This window comes from Desmodus rotundus, chromosome 12 (assembly GCF_022682495.2).
Source record: "Desmodus rotundus isolate HL8 chromosome 12, HLdesRot8A.1, whole genome shotgun sequence".
In the NCBI taxonomy this organism is placed as follows: Eukaryota; Metazoa; Chordata; class Mammalia; order Chiroptera; family Phyllostomidae; genus Desmodus; species Desmodus rotundus.
In genome coordinates this window covers 35,173,875-35,190,891 of record NC_071398.1, presented here as the reverse complement: position 1 = coordinate 35,190,891, position 17,017 = coordinate 35,173,875, and the positions used below count along the sequence as shown (strand labels likewise).

The 17,017-nt window shown below is 48.3% G+C and overlaps 1 pseudogene; it reads right to left on the bottom strand.

The window, feature by feature from the left end:
• Nucleotides 1–16,112: 16,112 nt before the first annotated feature.
• Nucleotides 16,113–16,476, bottom strand: LOC112320046 (large ribosomal subunit protein eL30 pseudogene; annotated as a pseudogene).
• Nucleotides 16,477–17,017: the final 541 nt, after the last annotated feature.

Below are 17,017 nucleotides of genomic sequence, written 5' to 3'. Positions count from 1 at the left end.
TCTCCTGTGAGGCTAGGAGTTTCTCCCAACACCGCCTCAACCCCCACGGGTGTTTTCAATCAGAGGTTTGAAGCTCTATTTCCCCGAGCTGGAGCCCTGGGTTGTGCAGTCTGTTTCGCTCCCCCGCTGTTCCTCCTGGTTTATCTATGCACGAATGTGGGGCCACGGGGTCTGGTACCCGCTGCACTGCCTGCCCCCTTCATTCCACAATCTGCCAGTCTCTGGGTCTGGCTGTGGCAACACGAGTCCTGTCCACCCCTGCTGCCCATCTCCGCCCCTCCTACCGGTCTGGATGAATGTTTCTTCTTTATCTCCTTGGTAGTCGGACTTCCGTGCGGTTTGATTTTCTGTCAGTTCTGGTTGTTTTTTGTTTTTAAATTGTTGTTGTCCTTCTTTTGGTTGTGCGAGGAGGTGTAATGTGTCTACCTATGCCTCCGTCTTGGCTGGAACTCTAGAAATTAATCCTTGATAAGGAAGTCAGCAGATGCAAGTATTGAAGTTTAGCTCTCGTGAGAGATGGTTGCTCTATTTTAGGGTCCTTGCCAAAGCTAGAGCAGGTGCTAACTTTTCTTTCTTTTTTAATCACTCATAGCTCACAGGGGTTTAACTGGCTAGAAGGAGGCCCATACTCAATGGACTTATGCCCAAATGGGTTGTTGTTCCTGATTAGAGTTCTTTATGTAATTTGGATACCCCTACAAATGTGCTCTCTCCTTCACATTTTCTGATTCCTTTCCAGCCATAATGGGGATCGGTCTTATAAAGTAGAGCAGGGACAGACATATTCCTGCTTAAGAGCTGAGGGGTCACTTCTGTCCTCATCTTCAGTGTCATTCCCATCCCCCCAGGAAGGGCAGGAGAAAAGAGAAATCCACTCTGCTGCTTGGCTTATGAGGAAACAGAAGGGGTGAGTAAGACTCTGGAAGTACTACTCCTTTTTGGTTGTTGTTCTGCTGCACTGTTGTTTCTTTGTGTTTGGTCCCAACAAAAGGACCGACTCCAAGGAGGGCCTGCGTACAGGTGACATTACTGTATCACTGCACAAGTGCTTTGCTCAGAGGTGGGGGCCAGGAGGGGATACTGCTGAGGCTGGCACAGGACGCTGGAGACTTGCAAGGGAAGTACGGAAGCCTTGAACAAAGACCTCCTGGGCTGGGACTGTGTCTTCTGATTTGTGTCTTCCCCCAAACCTACTGGGGGGGAAAACCCTCCATTTGGAGTATACTGGGAAGCAGAACTGAAAAGGCAGGTGAGTGACTAGGGGAAAGGATTAATTGGGGGGAGGAGTCAGGGAGGATTTGGGGGCTCCTGATCAGGTGGCCCTTTCCAATAAGGAGGTGAATCTTGAGGTCTCTGTTGAAATGTGCTAAGTCAAAAGTACCTTTGGGACATCTGGAAAGTAACATGTTTCTTATAAGGACCCACTAAATGAGAGCAAGGGCTTCCTGTTCGCTGGGGGTGCCAGGGTTCTCGCTGGTAAGGGGCACGTGTGGAGACAAGTGGCCCAGCAAAGACCCTTCTCCTTTTCCAACCTCGGCATTAAAATTCCTTTGATGGTCTAGTGGGCCTTGGGCCAAAAGCAGGAAAGAGTTCATGAAAAACCATTCAAGGAACTGAAAATAACTCAACTTATTTCTCAGCTAGACTGCTTTTCAGCTCAAGTCTTAGAAAAGACAAGGGAAAAAAAAAACTTGAGCACAGAAATCCATGGCAACAAGCAACTTCTGCTTATGAAAGCATCCAGGGAAATCGTGTCCGACTGCCAGAAAGTGGAAGTGAACGTGAAGTCATACATAGCCATTTACATTCCTCTGGTTGAGCACACAGAAAACTCCGATCTGTCTATTCATTCATGAGAAATAAACCTTGTTTTTTGCTTGATGAGATAGCTGCCATGTTGTTTCAGGAGTTTTGACTAAGGATTATAACATACCACTGTGACTGCTGGCCTGGATTGCACACTGGCTTTCTGTAGCCTGGATTACCAAGACGAAAGCAGGCAGAAAGGGGTGGGTGTCAGTAGTAGGTGTATATTCTAATTTCTACTTAAAATTCCTGTTACTTTTTCATTTAATCTGCTGACTGTCTTCCTTCTTTGGTTCTCTTTTTAAATTTTCTGATTGGTTTCAACAGACATAAAAGTAAAGTGACCCATACGTACTTAGTTATCTCCAAATACCTCAAACGTACTCATATTTTTGAATCTCTTTCAGGTTATCCTGTTATTTCCAGATCTTGGATTGTCTATTGTTCTGTTTGTGGCTCAGATTCTCCTTCACGATGGTTTGTAATTTATTATTGTGAACTCAGCCTCAGCAGGGGTCCTTTGTCTGGGAGTCTCAAGCGCCTGCAGGTACAAAAGCAACATAGCTGAAGCCCCTGTTATTGGTGTGGCACTGGTACCCAAGACCCTACAGTCCAGCTCTCATTTCTGGCCAGGGCCACCCTCAGGATCTGTCAAAGATGCCATTTACAGACAAGTATGTCTCCACCAACCCACAGAGAGACAACAAACACCACAGGTGGCCCCTTCGCTGGGCACTGGTGCCTGTCCTGACAGATGCTCCTTTCCGTGAATGAAAACATTCACGTTTCACACTTTCTGCTTCCTCCTGCCAGTGCTTTTGACCAATCAACACTTTCATCTGTCAATATCCCTTACTGACAGGGTGCTGAGCTAGAGGTCCCCCAAAACGGTGAAAACCCCCATAGCTACCACTTGGGGGTGGGGGGAGCAGAGCAGGGCTATTGAGTTACTTTGCATATCTAAAGAACCTGGCCAGTGTTTTAGTGATGTTAAATAGCTGTGCTTGCTCAGAGCCAGGGTGATGGGCCTGACTCCTGCGATGTAGATGGAGGGGCTTGCTGCACCTGTGCCAGAGCAGGAAGGAGATTAGCTCTACATCATGGGGCCACGCCTGCCTGGACTAACAATGGCAGCCAAGAAAGGCAAAGAAACCAGAGTGCTGGCAGGTGTAACCCAGGGTGGGAGATGTCGGAAATGGGGTTATGGAAGAAGATCCGTGCCGGGATTTAAACTCAGGCACAGGGCAGCTGTGCTGTGTTGGCCACACAGTTTGAAAGGATGCAGAAGGACCGCCCCCCCCGCCACCAGCCCACCAGGAGGACGAGGTTTTGGATTAAGAGCAGGAGCCTAGTTAGGCAAACACAGACAACTGAAAGAGTCTGGAATACAGACGGGAATCTGCCCAGCTAAGTTACAGACTCTATTTCTTCTCCTGAGAGATGGTACCTCTGGCAGGCCTAGTTTGGCAAGGGGGGCAGGACTGTGTGTTTGTGGGTGTTTTTTTGTTTCTAAAGGGGGTGAGATTTAATGGCAGAATTCTGCCATTGTTCTAAACCTGTATAACTTTTGAATGAATAGTTCCTTTCCCTTTCATAAGACTCTGGCATTGGGAGGCACGGTTCTTATTAGCAGTGGGCAGTAGAACCCAGAGCAGTAGAACCCAGTGGTTCTGTTACACCCTCACAAGCTAAAAAGCTGGCTCTCCTCTTCTTCATGGATTTGCTGGCACTATCCAGGTTTCTGCTTTACAGCCTGGCAGCTGTAAACTTTTAGAAAACCGTGCTTCTATGAGTGTGACCAGAAGAGAAACTCATACGACACTGATGTACTGTCCCTCCCATAGACTCACAGAATTGTCTGACTTTAGCCATAACATGTCACAACTTCTCTGGCATGTGGAACTCAGCCAAGCAAGGCTGAAGACACAGATGACAGACAGATGGATGAGGAAAGAGCCACCTTAGAAGCCTTGGAACATGGCATGGGGGGCAAGAAACAAAGAGAATGAGCAAGACTGTTTGTTCTTGATAGCGAATGGTCACTCTGGAAGTTTGGAAGAGGAAGGCACCAGGGAGGTCGGAGGGAGGACAGAGAACAGGAAGGCAGAACATGGACTGAGGTCCTGGCAGAGGTGTGCAGGTGTAGGGGGAGGGTCCTGGAGGCAGGCAGTGTCCTCTGGATGAGGCTGGAGGCTGACCCCTGACAAGGCCATGGTCATGGCTTTGGCTGGGAGGTTGCCATCATTTCAGCCATCCCATAGTAGGGAGTCCTAGGGAGTCACATCAATGTTGTCACCTCCCTCAACCCTGCTGACACAGCACACTGAAGGGGGATCTCAATCAGGAAGACATTTCTAGGCTCAGGTATAGAACAGCTCAGAAAAATGGGGACTCACTTTTAGAAGAAACAGCCACTCGAGAGTTTCTCTCTTGTTCTGCTTAACCCGCACATCCTCTCAGGGATGTGACAGATCTAGGTAGGCCTAGCAGAAATGGCAAATCACCAGGTGGGAAAACTGTACCGTGGGAAACTCTAGCCTGGGAAACTGCCTGCCGACCCTGCCCAGGACAAACAGAAGCCCGGCTAAGACTGGAGTCTGGGGTCGGCCTATCCTGCATTACAGGATGCAGCTTTAACCCAAGGCTTACAAGATGTATCAAGAACAATGGTCAGCAGAAACAGCAACCAGCAACCAGCTCTAGCCAATCAGACTCTGATACCCCAACCAGTTGCCCTTCGTGGGTTTTTGCGCTTAAAAACCCTGCCCTAAGAACAACCGAGGGAGTCTTAACCTCCCTAGGTTGGCTCCACTTTCCCTCTTATTCCCCGCTAATAAACCCTGCTCCTCAGCTCGCTGCATCCATCTGGTTTCTTGAGCAACTCCAGCCTAACAAATGCTTATCTTCCGGAACTTCTGAGAGCTGATGCCTACAGGGGTGGGACCAGGAAAGAAGGGGAGCATCCAGAGACAGGAGCAGTAGGGGGGTGGTGCAAGGCCACGTGAGGCCTGTCACTGAGAAAGGACTCTGTAGTTAGGACCAGGGGCCTGGAGGGGCATGTGACACCTGCACCCACACCTGTGATACCCAGGTTTGGGGATGTGAGGCAAGGCCTTCAGAATGCTTTCCAGCTCTGAGCCCTCTGATTCTAATCAACTTCCCCAGTACTGACCACCTTCAGTGGTGAGGTTTCCCCAGGGGTCGGGGGCTGCATGCGGTTAAGCACACAACACATATCAGTGAGTGCCCGTGGACTGCACCTGGTTATCACCAGGGTCTAACAAACCTGCCCACTGCTCACGATGTTATTAAACCAGTGTTTATAAAGAGTCTTCCAAGTCACAGGCATGGTTCTAAACATACAGGGTCAGAGTAAGTAAGACCAACCACACCCCTGATCGGTCCTCATGAGATTCACATGCAGGCAAGGAGAGATAGTAAAGCAATAATAATAATAATAAAAGATATTTTCAGAGAACAATGAATGCTATAGAGAAAATAATAAATGTTAATGGTACACAAAGTGACATGGGAGCTGGGAGGTAGGATAGAATTTGTGATCAGGAAAAGCTCCTCTTACAAGGTGGTTTTGAGTTATGTTCCAAATGACAAGGAGAAGACAGATGTGAACATCAGAGGGAAGAAGTCTCCAGTTAGAAAAACATCAAGTGCAAAAGCCCTGAGGCACACAAGAGCTTGAGGAGTTCCAAAGTCAGGAAGAGGCCAGAGTGGCTGAAGCCTTTGGGAAGGAGAGTGGAACAGGGGAGTGGAGGGAGAAGCAGGGTGGGGCGAGCAGGCCTTGGGCCACAATTACAGCTGACCTCTATCCTGAGTGCAACAGGAAACCATCAGAGCATTTTAAGTTGGGGAGTGACATGCCAAATTATCTTTTTAAAAGTCTCCTCTGGCTGTGTGGAGAATGGGTTCTGGAGGGCAAAAGAATGACAGGGCACCCGTGGAACACTTGCATTTGTTCAGGTGAGCAGGGATGGAGGGCTGAGCTAGGATGGCAGGGAGAGATCACATCCCTCGCTTAGAGATTCGCAGTGCACATTAATTTCACATCATTCCACCCAGTGCTTCCCAAACTTCCTTAACAATGGGACCCTTTCATCCTGCAGCTCCCTTCCACCTATTCCCGCAGCATGGGTGTTTCACGGAACACGTGTTGGGAAATATGGCTGTTTGCTTCACCCCTTGCAGCTAAATTCTCATTCACAGAAGCCTTCTCCTTTGATGGTTTTGCCCATGCCACCAGGTCTCAGCATGAGATTATACTGCACAGTTAAATCCTCACTTAACATTATCAGTTAGTTCTTGGAAACTGAGACTTTAAGCAAATCAACTTACAGCGAACAAAGCAATTTTACTATAGGCTAATTGATATAAACAAGAATTCTTTCAGCTTATTTCTGGTCACAGAAACATCATCAAACCTCTAAATAAGAACTCCAGGGGAGTTCCGGCCAAGATGGAGGCATAGGTAGACATACTGCGCCTCCTCACACAACCAAAAGAAGGACAACAACAATTTAAAAACAAAAAAACCCCAGAACTGACAAAAAATCAAACCACACAGAAGTCCAACAACCAAGGAGATAAAGAAGAAACATTCATCCAGACCGTAAGAGGGGCGGAGACAGGTCGCCAAGGTAGAGAGGACTCACGGCAAGGTGGTGGCTGACGGACCCAGTGAGGTGGAGGATTGTGGGACAAACAGGGCAGGCAGTGCCACGGCTAGGAGACCCCACAGCCCCACATTCGCACATAGATAAATCAGGAGGGACATCGGGGGAACGAAACAGACTGTGCAACCCCGGGCTCCAGCTCAGGGAAATAAAGCCTCAAACCTCTAATTGAAAACACCCATGGGGGTTGAGGCAGTGGTGGGAGAAACTCCTAGCCTCACAGGAGAGTTTGTTGGAGAGAGTCACAGGAGCCTAGAGCATTCACAAGCCCACCCACTCGGGAATCAGCACCAGAGGGGCCCAGTTTGATTGTGGGTAGCAGAGGGAGTGACTGAAATCTGGCAGAGAGTAGAGCAGGTGCCATTGATCCCTCTCGGACCCTGCCCCATGTACAGAGTCACAGCGCAGCAACCAGCCTTACCCCGCCCTGGTGAACACCTAAGGCTCCACTCCCTTACGTAACAGGCACACCAAGACAAAAAAAAATGGCCCAAATGACAGAACAGATCAAAGCTCCAGAAATAATACAGCTAAGCAACGAAGAGGTAGCCAACTTATCAGATGCACCATTCAAAACACTGGTAATTAGGATGCTCACAGAATTAGTTGAATTTGGTCGCAAATTAGATGGAAAAATGAAGGCTATGCTAAGAGAAACAAAGGAAAATGTACAGGGAACCAATAGTGATGCGAAGGAAACTGGGACTCAAATCAATGATTTGGAACAAAAAGAAGAAAGAAACATCCAACCAGAAAAAAATGAAGAAACAAGAATTTTTAAAAATGAGGAGAGGTTTAGGAACCTCCAGGACATCTTTAAACATTCCAACATCTGAATTATAGGGGTGCCAGAAGGAGAAGAGGAAGAACAAAATATTGAAAACTTATTTGAACAAATAATGAAGAAGAACTTCCCCAAAATGGCAAAGGAAATAGACTTCCAGGAAGTCCAGGAAGCTCAGAGAGTCCCAAAGAAGCTGGACCCAAGGAGGAACACACCAAGGCACATCATCATTACATTACCCAAGATTAAGCAGAAGGAGAGAATCTTAGAAGCAGCAAGAGAAAAGGACACAGTTACCTACAAAGGGGTTCCCATAAGACTGTCAGCTGATTTCTCCAAAGAGACCTTACAGGCAAGAAGGGGCTGGCAAGAAGTATTCCAAGTCATGAAAGGCAAGGACCTACACCCTACACCCAAGATTACTGTATCCAGCAAAGCTATCATTCAGAATGGAAGGGAAGATAAAGTGCTTCTCAGATAAGGTCAAGTTGAAGGAGTTCATCATCACCAAGCCATTATTATATGAAATGTTAAAGGGATTTATCTACGAAAAAGAAGATAAAAAATATGAACAGTAAAAATGACAGCAAACTCACAGTTATTAACAAACACACCTAAAACCAAAACAAAAGAAAACTAAGCAAACAACTAGAACAGAAACAGAACCATAGAAATGGAGATCTCATGGAGGGTTATCAATAGGGGATTGGGAGGGGGAGAGAGGGGGGAAAGGTACAGAGAATAAGTAGCATAAATGATAGGTGGAAAATAGACAGGGGGAGGGTAAAAACAGTGTAGGAAATGTAGAAGCCAAAGAACTTATAAGTATGACCCATGGACATGAACTATATGGGGGGGAATGTGGGAGGGAGGAGGTGGGCAGGATGGAGTGGAGTGAAGGGGGGGAAATGGGACAACTGTAATAGCATAATCAATAAATATATTAAAAAGAAAAAAAAAGAACTCCAAACACTTCTAATGTTAAACATTGAAATAAATATGAACTATGCATACATTTAAGAGAGATGAATAAAAACAAGTAAGAGAATTCTTTGCCAACCCACTTGCCTCAGTTCAGGGTCTCAAGTGGCCGGAGCCGGAGCCTCTGCTGGCAGCTCGGGCTGCAAAGCAAAACCCACCCTGGATAGAATGCCCTTCCATTGCAGGGCACACTCACAGCCACAGCCACTCAGACTGGGGACAATTCAGACAGGCCAGCTCACCTCATGTGCACATTCTGGGGATGTGGGGGGAAACCAGAGTGCCCGGAGAAAACCCACGCAGACACAGCGAGAACAGGCAAACTCCACACAGACAGTGGCCCCTGCTGGGAATCGATTTTTTTTCCTCGTTGTCGCAATGAAACGACATTACTTGAGGACCTGCTGTATACTTGACTACACAAGTCAGTTGTTCCAGAATCTTGGGGCACACAGGCACAGTTTTTCCTTTCTTTAACAGAAGGATTCAGAAAAGAATTTGTTAGAAAACAAACAAATCCCCCAATGAAACGTTGGTCATTGCAGACACAGAATCCTGCGGCAGGAGGGCGTGCGAGGTGGGGCTGACTCTCTGTGCTGAGCGAGTCCTCGGATGTCTGCGGATTGGCAGAACTCTGCCAAAGCGGCATTACCATGGAGGTTAAACAGCGACTCTAAGTGCAAATTACACACTTTAAGCATGCAGGCCATTATTCCAATCAGAATAATTACTAATCCTCTAGGTGCCAGGAGAGAGGTGAAAGTCAAGAGCTGCAGCTTGCCTGTGGCGGGATCAATGATCACACCTCGCTGGCACTGGCGCTCTTCCTTCAGGACCGGGAGCAACAGATTCTGCACTGAAGATTCTCACCTAAGTCCTACTGTTGCACATCATCTGCAAAACATGACACTAATGTAAGCATCTTCGAAAACACTTCCGTGTACACATGTTAATGGTGGGAAAATAAACTAAACGGAAATCAGCAAAGTCGCTGCTCTTTAGGGAGTGAACAAAAGACAGCCACTGTAGCTGCAGAGGTACCTTCGGCTGTCGCCATGGTTTGCCGAACCATCTGGTTTGCCATCCTGAACAGGGCTGGGACTCACGCCTAGTGATGTCAGGGACTCCAGGATGCCCGTTCCACGCATTCTGGCTCCAGGCTCGATCTGCTGCTGAGCCCATGGACATGTTTTAGAGCCCATCCTGACAGCACACAAAGCACATCTCACGCTTCCGGATTGACACGGGGTTTGGGAATTAAACCAATTGCTTCAAGCTATAATCCTTGAATGTAGCATAACAGAAATATCTTGGAAATATGCTGTGCTCACAGTGCTGGGGCCTGCTAGAATTTACACATTAAAACCCAATTATGATGACTGGAAAGGTCCATCGACTTCAGCCCCCACCCGTGAGATTATACTCTCTTATTCTATAAACAAAAGGAGAGGTGGCACTTGGTTTTTGCTGCATTTCAAAGGCCATAGCAGAAATTGTGTCCTCACACACAGGCCGGTGCCCACCTCTCCACCTGGACAAAGGAGCTGGGGTGAATGGAGCTCCTGGCTTTTCAAGGGCTAGAGGCTGCTGATGCTATTGGATCTTTGCCTTTGCCTCAGCTGAGCCAGCTCTGGGTCCTGCATCTGTGGCAAAGAGAGAAATTTGTCCTCCAAATTCTCTAAGATACTGTATGATTCTCAACACGCATGTTCTCATGAACCCTGAGGGACGCAGCTTCAGCACCCACATTCCTTACTTCACAGCAGGCCAAGCAGTGGTTTGCTTGAAACTCTCCATGTGATTTGAGATCTTAAACTGTTGATGGTGGCTTTCACGTCTGAGCAACCTTGATGCTTTCATAAGAATTCTGGTAGCAGTTTCGCCACAGAGACCCTGGCAGGCCAACCATGGGATCAAGCCTGATTTGCTCACACACCTCAACTTCTCCCTTCCCCAGGTTTCCTCCACTACGTCTGGGACCCCAGGTGCCCAGAAGCCCAAGAAGTCTCCTGAGTTGGTAGGGAGACAAGATTTCCTTGGGGAGTGGCACAAGGAGCCACAATGTCTATAAAGGTACAGTAGGTGCTCAGGGTGGGGACAGGGGAACTACTGTAGGGGTCCTGAGCTTCCACCCCTACTGCCTGGAGCTCAGGACACAGGGTTGGGGCTGAATGGAGGTGAGCAAGGGGAAGTGTGGCGGTGGTGATGGGGTGTTCTGAGGCATGCTGTGCATAGCCGAGGAGGGTCAGTCCCAGTGAGATGGGCCTGGCCAGAGAGGGGGAGGGAGAAGATAGAGAGAACCAGTGGGCACCAAGCTTGGCCTCGGGGATTCTGGAAGGAACCCCAGACAGTGTTAGTAGCAGACAGCCCAAAGACCACAGCCCAGAAGGAAGCATGTTGCTATTGCACAGAAGACTCTGGAAAGGCAAAGCCAACAAAGTGTATTTCAGTGACACAATCAACACCCTGACCACAGACAAAGGCAGCAAAGTCATTCCTAAGAGCAGTGGTTGAGGAAAGTGAGATGGGGCCGCAGTCAGATGCAGGATGCTCTCTCGGCTCCTATGACCATTCACTGCCATCAAGGGAGGTGTGTGGGAAAGAGCCTGGCCCACGCCTCACCCCTGAAATGCTGGAGGCCCATGTCCCAGGATGCTCTGCAGCCAGGCTTCAGTTGTCTGCCCTCCAGTAGCGCCAAGGCCCTCGGGGTGCTGGGCACACTGCCACTCGCTCTGGCTCAGTCAGAAGCCAGCTCTGAGGACCAGGTGGGCATTCAGTGGGAGCTTGAGGCAAGACCTGGCCCAGCTTCCCCACTAAGAACTCTTCACCCAGAAGCTTTCTCAGGCTCCACAATCTAAAGCTTGGCATTTCAGATTAAATTCAGTAATTAAGAAAAAGGAAGAAACTTACTTTTAGCAAAAATAATTTTTTTTTTATCTCCAGGTTTAAAACTTCAGAGATGTTCTGAATTCAACCCAGAAGGGTGCTGAGGGCAGCTCTGTCAACAGACTCAAGAGCAAAACAACATCCGTAGAAGCCACGACTTACTTAGACAAAGGAAAGGGGGCATCGGGGGCACACAGGGAGTGTCCAGGGGTGGAGAGAAACTCCACAAGCTCCTTCTCTACAGGCAGATCATGGCCAGTTTCCACCTGGAGTATCTTTGGCCCACGTCCAGATTAAATGCCAGTTAGAAAGCTCTACCCACTCGCTCTTTCTGGGCAGACAGCAATGGTGGTGAGCTCTAATCATTTACAAAGGTCACGATTGGGAGCGAGCCCTGGAGCGGTCATTTAAAATTCTATTGATCCCTATTTGTAGTCAGGGAAAGAAAATGGGCACTTGGACTGTATTGTAATTATGAGGCTTCCAGGCAACCGTAAATAGATGTGCAATCTCGATACTGGCAAATACCTGGGAGGAGAAATTATTACTCTGGTATGGCACGTTGCTAGGAAAGGTTGAAGATAAAATTGCACATAAAAAAAATCAATCATCTTTTAGCTAATTTGCCCTGCTCACCACCCATCGGGGTTATCACAATTATCAGGTGTCTGCTGAATATATTAAGAGGGGGGTATACTTGCTAAAAATGATCACCAAGAAAGCAGAAGGCCTCACACGCAGTGGGGAGTCTGGGGAGATGATATTTTGGAGGTGGGTGGGTCCCAGGGCACACAAAGGAAGAGCCTCTTGCTGAGGGACAGGGAAGTGAGGGGGCAGAGCCACCAAGGGCATAGGCACTTGTGGCCAAGGTGCCTTCCGTGGACACTGCCAACACCACCTCGAGGCCCACCCTGCTGGTGTCTGGGTGAAGCAGTCTGGGAGGAAGACAGTCTGCTTCAGCCACACAGGGCTGGGCCTGGCACTTTGACATCTATAAACTTAACCCTCACCACGATCATCAGAAATAAGTATTATCAGCCCCTCCCAGTACCAATGGAGAAATGGAGACACGATGAGGTTCAGAAATGTGACTGAGGTCACACAGAGGTAAGTGGCAGGACAGAGCTCAGAGCTGGCTGGAGGTGGAGATGTGGATGGAGATGCAGGTGTCGCCACATCCTGCACCCAGGACTGGCCGTGCCACTCTCCAGCTCTGCCTCACCTCTCTTCACACCCTGAGGAAACTCTCTCTCCCTTTGCTTCCTTAGGAGCCTACAAGGCACTAGGCAAAAATGAGACTCGCTGGATGGCAGACGTTCTCCACCAGGGCTAGAGGGCCTTCTGCCTTCTTCTGGGCTGAGGTTATCTGGTGAGAGGTAAGGCTGCAACAGTCTGGAGGGCTTCACGCATCCCTGCTTGGGGTGGTCTCCAACATCTGCTCCATCTCGTCATCAATCCCAGCTTCTCAGGTGGATATGTGCAGGGACTCAGCATCCCAGGAGCTGCATGACAATGACCAGTAGAACTGGCAGTATCTCTCTCAAGAGTGATGCACATTAGCCCTGATTGGTGTGGCTCAGTTGGTTGGGTGTCATCCCACATAGCAAAAGGTTAAAGGTTCAATTCCCGGTCAGCGCACATGCCTGTGTTGCAGATTCAGTCCCTAGTCAGGGCGTGAACAAGAGGCAACCAATTGGTGTTTCTCACATCGATGTTTCTCTCCCTCTCTTTCTTCCTCCCTTCCCCTCTCTATAAATATATATATATATTATTTTTTTTAAGAATGATGCACATTAAATCAAGATACCCTTTTATGGGCAAAAGACGTAAACAGACACTTCTCCAAGGAAGACATACAGAGGGCCTATAGACATATGAAAAAATGCTCAAGATCACTAGCCATCAGAGAGATGCAAATGAAAACCACAATGAGATATCACTTCACACCTGTCAGAGTGCCCATCATTAATAAATCAACAAAAAAGTGCTGGTGAGGATGTGGAGAAAAGGGAACCCTAGTGCACTGTTGGTGGAAATACAGACTGGTGTAGCCACTGTGGAAAACATTATGGAATTTCCTCAAAAAATTAAAAATGGAACTGCCTGTTGACCCAGTGATTCCACTGCTAGGAATATACCCTAAGAACCCTGAAACACCAATTCAAAAGAACTTATGCATCCCAATGTTCATAGCAGCACTATTTATAATAGCGAAGTACTGGAAACCACTCAAGAGCCCATCAGTAGACGAGTGGATCCAAAAACTGTGGTACATTTACAGGATGGAATACTATGCACGAGAAAGAAAGAAGGAAGTCCTACCTCTTGCAACAGCATGGATGGAAGCGGAGACTATTATGCCAAGTGAAATAAGCCAGGTGGCGAAAGACAAACACCATATGACCTCACTTATAACTGGTATATAATGAACAAAACAAAGTAACAAGAAAAATAGAACCAGAAACATGGAAACATGGAACAGACTGATAGCTGTAGGAGGGAAAAAGGGAGGGGGAAAATGGTAGGAGGAAGGGGAAGGGACTAGCTAAGGAACATGTATGAATGACGCATGGACATGGACAACAGAGAGGGAATTGACTGTGGGCTAGAGAGGTGGGTTGGCTGGAGGGGGTCAAAAGGTAAAAAAATTAGGACAACATAATACAATAAACAGGAAAAAATGGGTGAAGATACCTTTTCTCTGTGTGGAATCAGCACTGCTGGGCGCTGAGGGCAGGGCACATCCATCTCCAGACGAGGCTGCCACGGGTGCGGCCATGGGGACTCTCTCAAAGGGCTCAGTGTTATGCCCCAGGATGCTACTTCTAGAAATCTATCCCAGGGAGGTCATCAGGAGGGTGTAGATAGAGGCTGATGCACAAAGATGTTGGCTATAGTGTTGCTGATAATGTGAAAATTGTGAAAACTTAAATACCCAACGCTTGGGACCGGTCCACCAAGGCATTGGTTAGAATATTAGCGGCCATTACAGTGTTTTACATAGAGTTTCTAGTAATATAGAAGTGTTTATGAAAAAAGTCTAAAAAACCACCACAACAAAAACTAAGGTGTAAAATTATATAAACCTTATAAAGAAAAAATGCATAGATTACTATGAGGATCGCAGGTGATGTGGTGCAGCTTTCAGGTACTTTAGCTCTTTGCACATTTGTCTGCAGTTAGTTATCATCCTCCCTCCTGGCCTCCTGTGACCTTAGGGCGGTGGCGGGGCCAGGCCCGAGCAGGGGCAGCTGTGCCCCCAGCAGCCTCGGGAGCTCCAGTTCATCAGAAGGTGCTATTCTTTTTTTATTTTATTTTATTGTGGTAAACTATGCATAACGTACCATTTTACCCATCTTAAGTGTACAGTTCAGTGGCATTAAGCACATTCACGCTGTTGTGCAAACATTGCTACTATTCATTCACAGAACTCTTATCACCCCCAACCAGAAACTCTGTACACATTAGACAATAATTTCCCTTTTCCCCTCCCCCAGCCCCTGGTAACACTCTACTTTCTGTCTCTGTGGGTTTGCCAATTCCAGGTACCTCACAGAAGTGGAATCATGCAATACTTGTCCTTTTGTGTCTGGTTTATTTCACTTAGTATAATGTCTTCAAGGTTCATCCAAGTTGGCAAAGCCACCTGGGCCTTACCTTTATTGGGCCCCCATTGAACTCAGGATGGGCAGGGTTGTTGCTATTCGACAGTTGAAACGGGGCCTCGAGGTAGGATGGGGACTTTTCCTGGGTTTGACTCTGAGTCCATCACCACTGCAGGCAGCACAAGACCTCGTGAAAGTGGTCCAGGATCAGGTGAGGAGCCGTGGACTGGCCTCTTCACACCTATGTAGGCACCCCCCCCCAAATCCTGAGAATAAATGGTGCATTCCCCCAAAAAGCTTTCCCAATGTTGCTAAGTCTTGCATAAAACTCCCACCCTTTCTGGGCAGCTGGCCACTACCTGCCCCTTCCCGAAGGTCTGTTCTGGCCCCTTGGCCCTCCAGCCCTCCTCCCACACATGGGCATTAAGGTGAGCAGGCTCCCTTGCCCACCCATCTGCCCACTGCCCTCTCCCCATTCCACCTTCTCCCTGCAGCACCCAGAGGCTGACAGCCTCAGTGCAGTCCATGGGAGCCACCTCACCTTGTCGCTCCAAATCAGCCTCTGGAGGGACTTGGTGAGGTCAGAGCAGCAGGACTGACAGATCCCAGGAGCAGGTCTTCTCCCAACTCACCCTGAAAGCTCATGGCTGCCACAGGTGGATTTGTGAAAAGTCTGCCTCCATTAAAGGTGCATTTTCCACCACCCAGCCACAACAGTTCAGTAATGGATGGAGGCCTCTTAATCACGTGTAATACTTGTTAACAACACACACCTGATAGAACCCCTCACCTGTGAACTGATCCTAGGTAGTTATCAGGCTTCTACTCTGTTTACTACACCACATTACATCACTAGGGTGGCACAATAACCTTCGAAATGGTAGTTTTGTCCTTCTGTGTATCGTTTTAATGTGATTATAACAGGACATCCGGACGGTCCTGTCCCTGTGACGCCTGACCTTGCTCGAGCCTCTCCCCCACCCAGCCTGGACGACCACAGGCCCCTTCACTAGCCTCTCTGCTTCCGCTCTGGACTCTTCCCGTCACTGACCCACGAAAGCCACGGTGAGTTGTCGTTGTCGTCGTTGTTGTTGTTGCTTTTTTCTAAAACCAAGTTCTGGCCAGGTTTTTTCTTAATTCAATTATTTATTTTTATTTATTCATTCATTCATTCATTTTATTGTTGTTCAAGCACAGTTGTCTGCATTTTCCCACATACTCTACCCACCCCAGCCATCCCCACCTCCCACCCCTGATCCCACCCCCCCTTGGATTTGTCCATGTGTCCTTTATAGCTGTTCCTGAAATCCCTTCCCCCTCCCCCCCATGGCCTCCTCCCACCTCCCCAAGTGCCCAGTTTTATTAAAGAAAAATTTTCATGATTTCCTCTTCAGCAGCCTGTTCCGTCATGCTTCTAACGACATCAGAATCACCTGGATCAGTGACAGCCAGTGTGCACACTCAGTGTTTCCACACGCTGTGCCTGAGTTAGTCAGTGCCGCTGCAGGGATGGGCACCAGTCTTGGTCAGCACGGCACAGGCACTCTGCTTCGGATTTCCTCAGGGCTGGGCCGTGGCTGGTGAACACGACCAGCTTCGCTTGGCCTCGTCTGATCATCTTCAGAGTCTGCTCGCACCCCAGCGTGTACTTTCCACTTTTCATAACAAGTTGGAACCTAGAGTTGATCAGCTCCAGTGACTTTTTCATTTTCTCTGCAGCCACCATCTTCCCGCCTTAGGTGCGGGATGGCCCCCACTTAAGAGCAGCCACCAAGATGGCCAGGGAGCAAGAAATCAACCACATTGAACTTTTGAAAATGTAAATCAGGTCTTGTCATTCCCTACTTCAGAAGTTCCAACAGCTTTACCTGGTGACGAGGCACACCTCAAACTGTCCATTGTTTACAGAGCCCTTCAGGACGTGGGCTGGTGTCCACCAGCCTCATCCTTCTACCCGCTCTCTCATTCCCTGCTGCAGACACGAGGCTTCCTCCCTCTCCTCTGAGCGCAAGCCTCCGGACCTTTGCACTGGCACACCCTCCCCCAGTTCTCTGCTCATCACCCAGAGTCAGGGCACTTGTCACCTCCTCGGAGAGGCCTTCCCGACTGGTCCAGCTGAAGTAGCCCTGTCACTCTCTATCACATCGCCCTGATTTATGTTTTGATGCTTATTATCAGTGTCTGAAATTGTTTCTTCCATATTACACATTTATTCTCCAAGGACAGAAGCTTTGTGTGTTGATAACACTGTACCCTCAGGAACTATC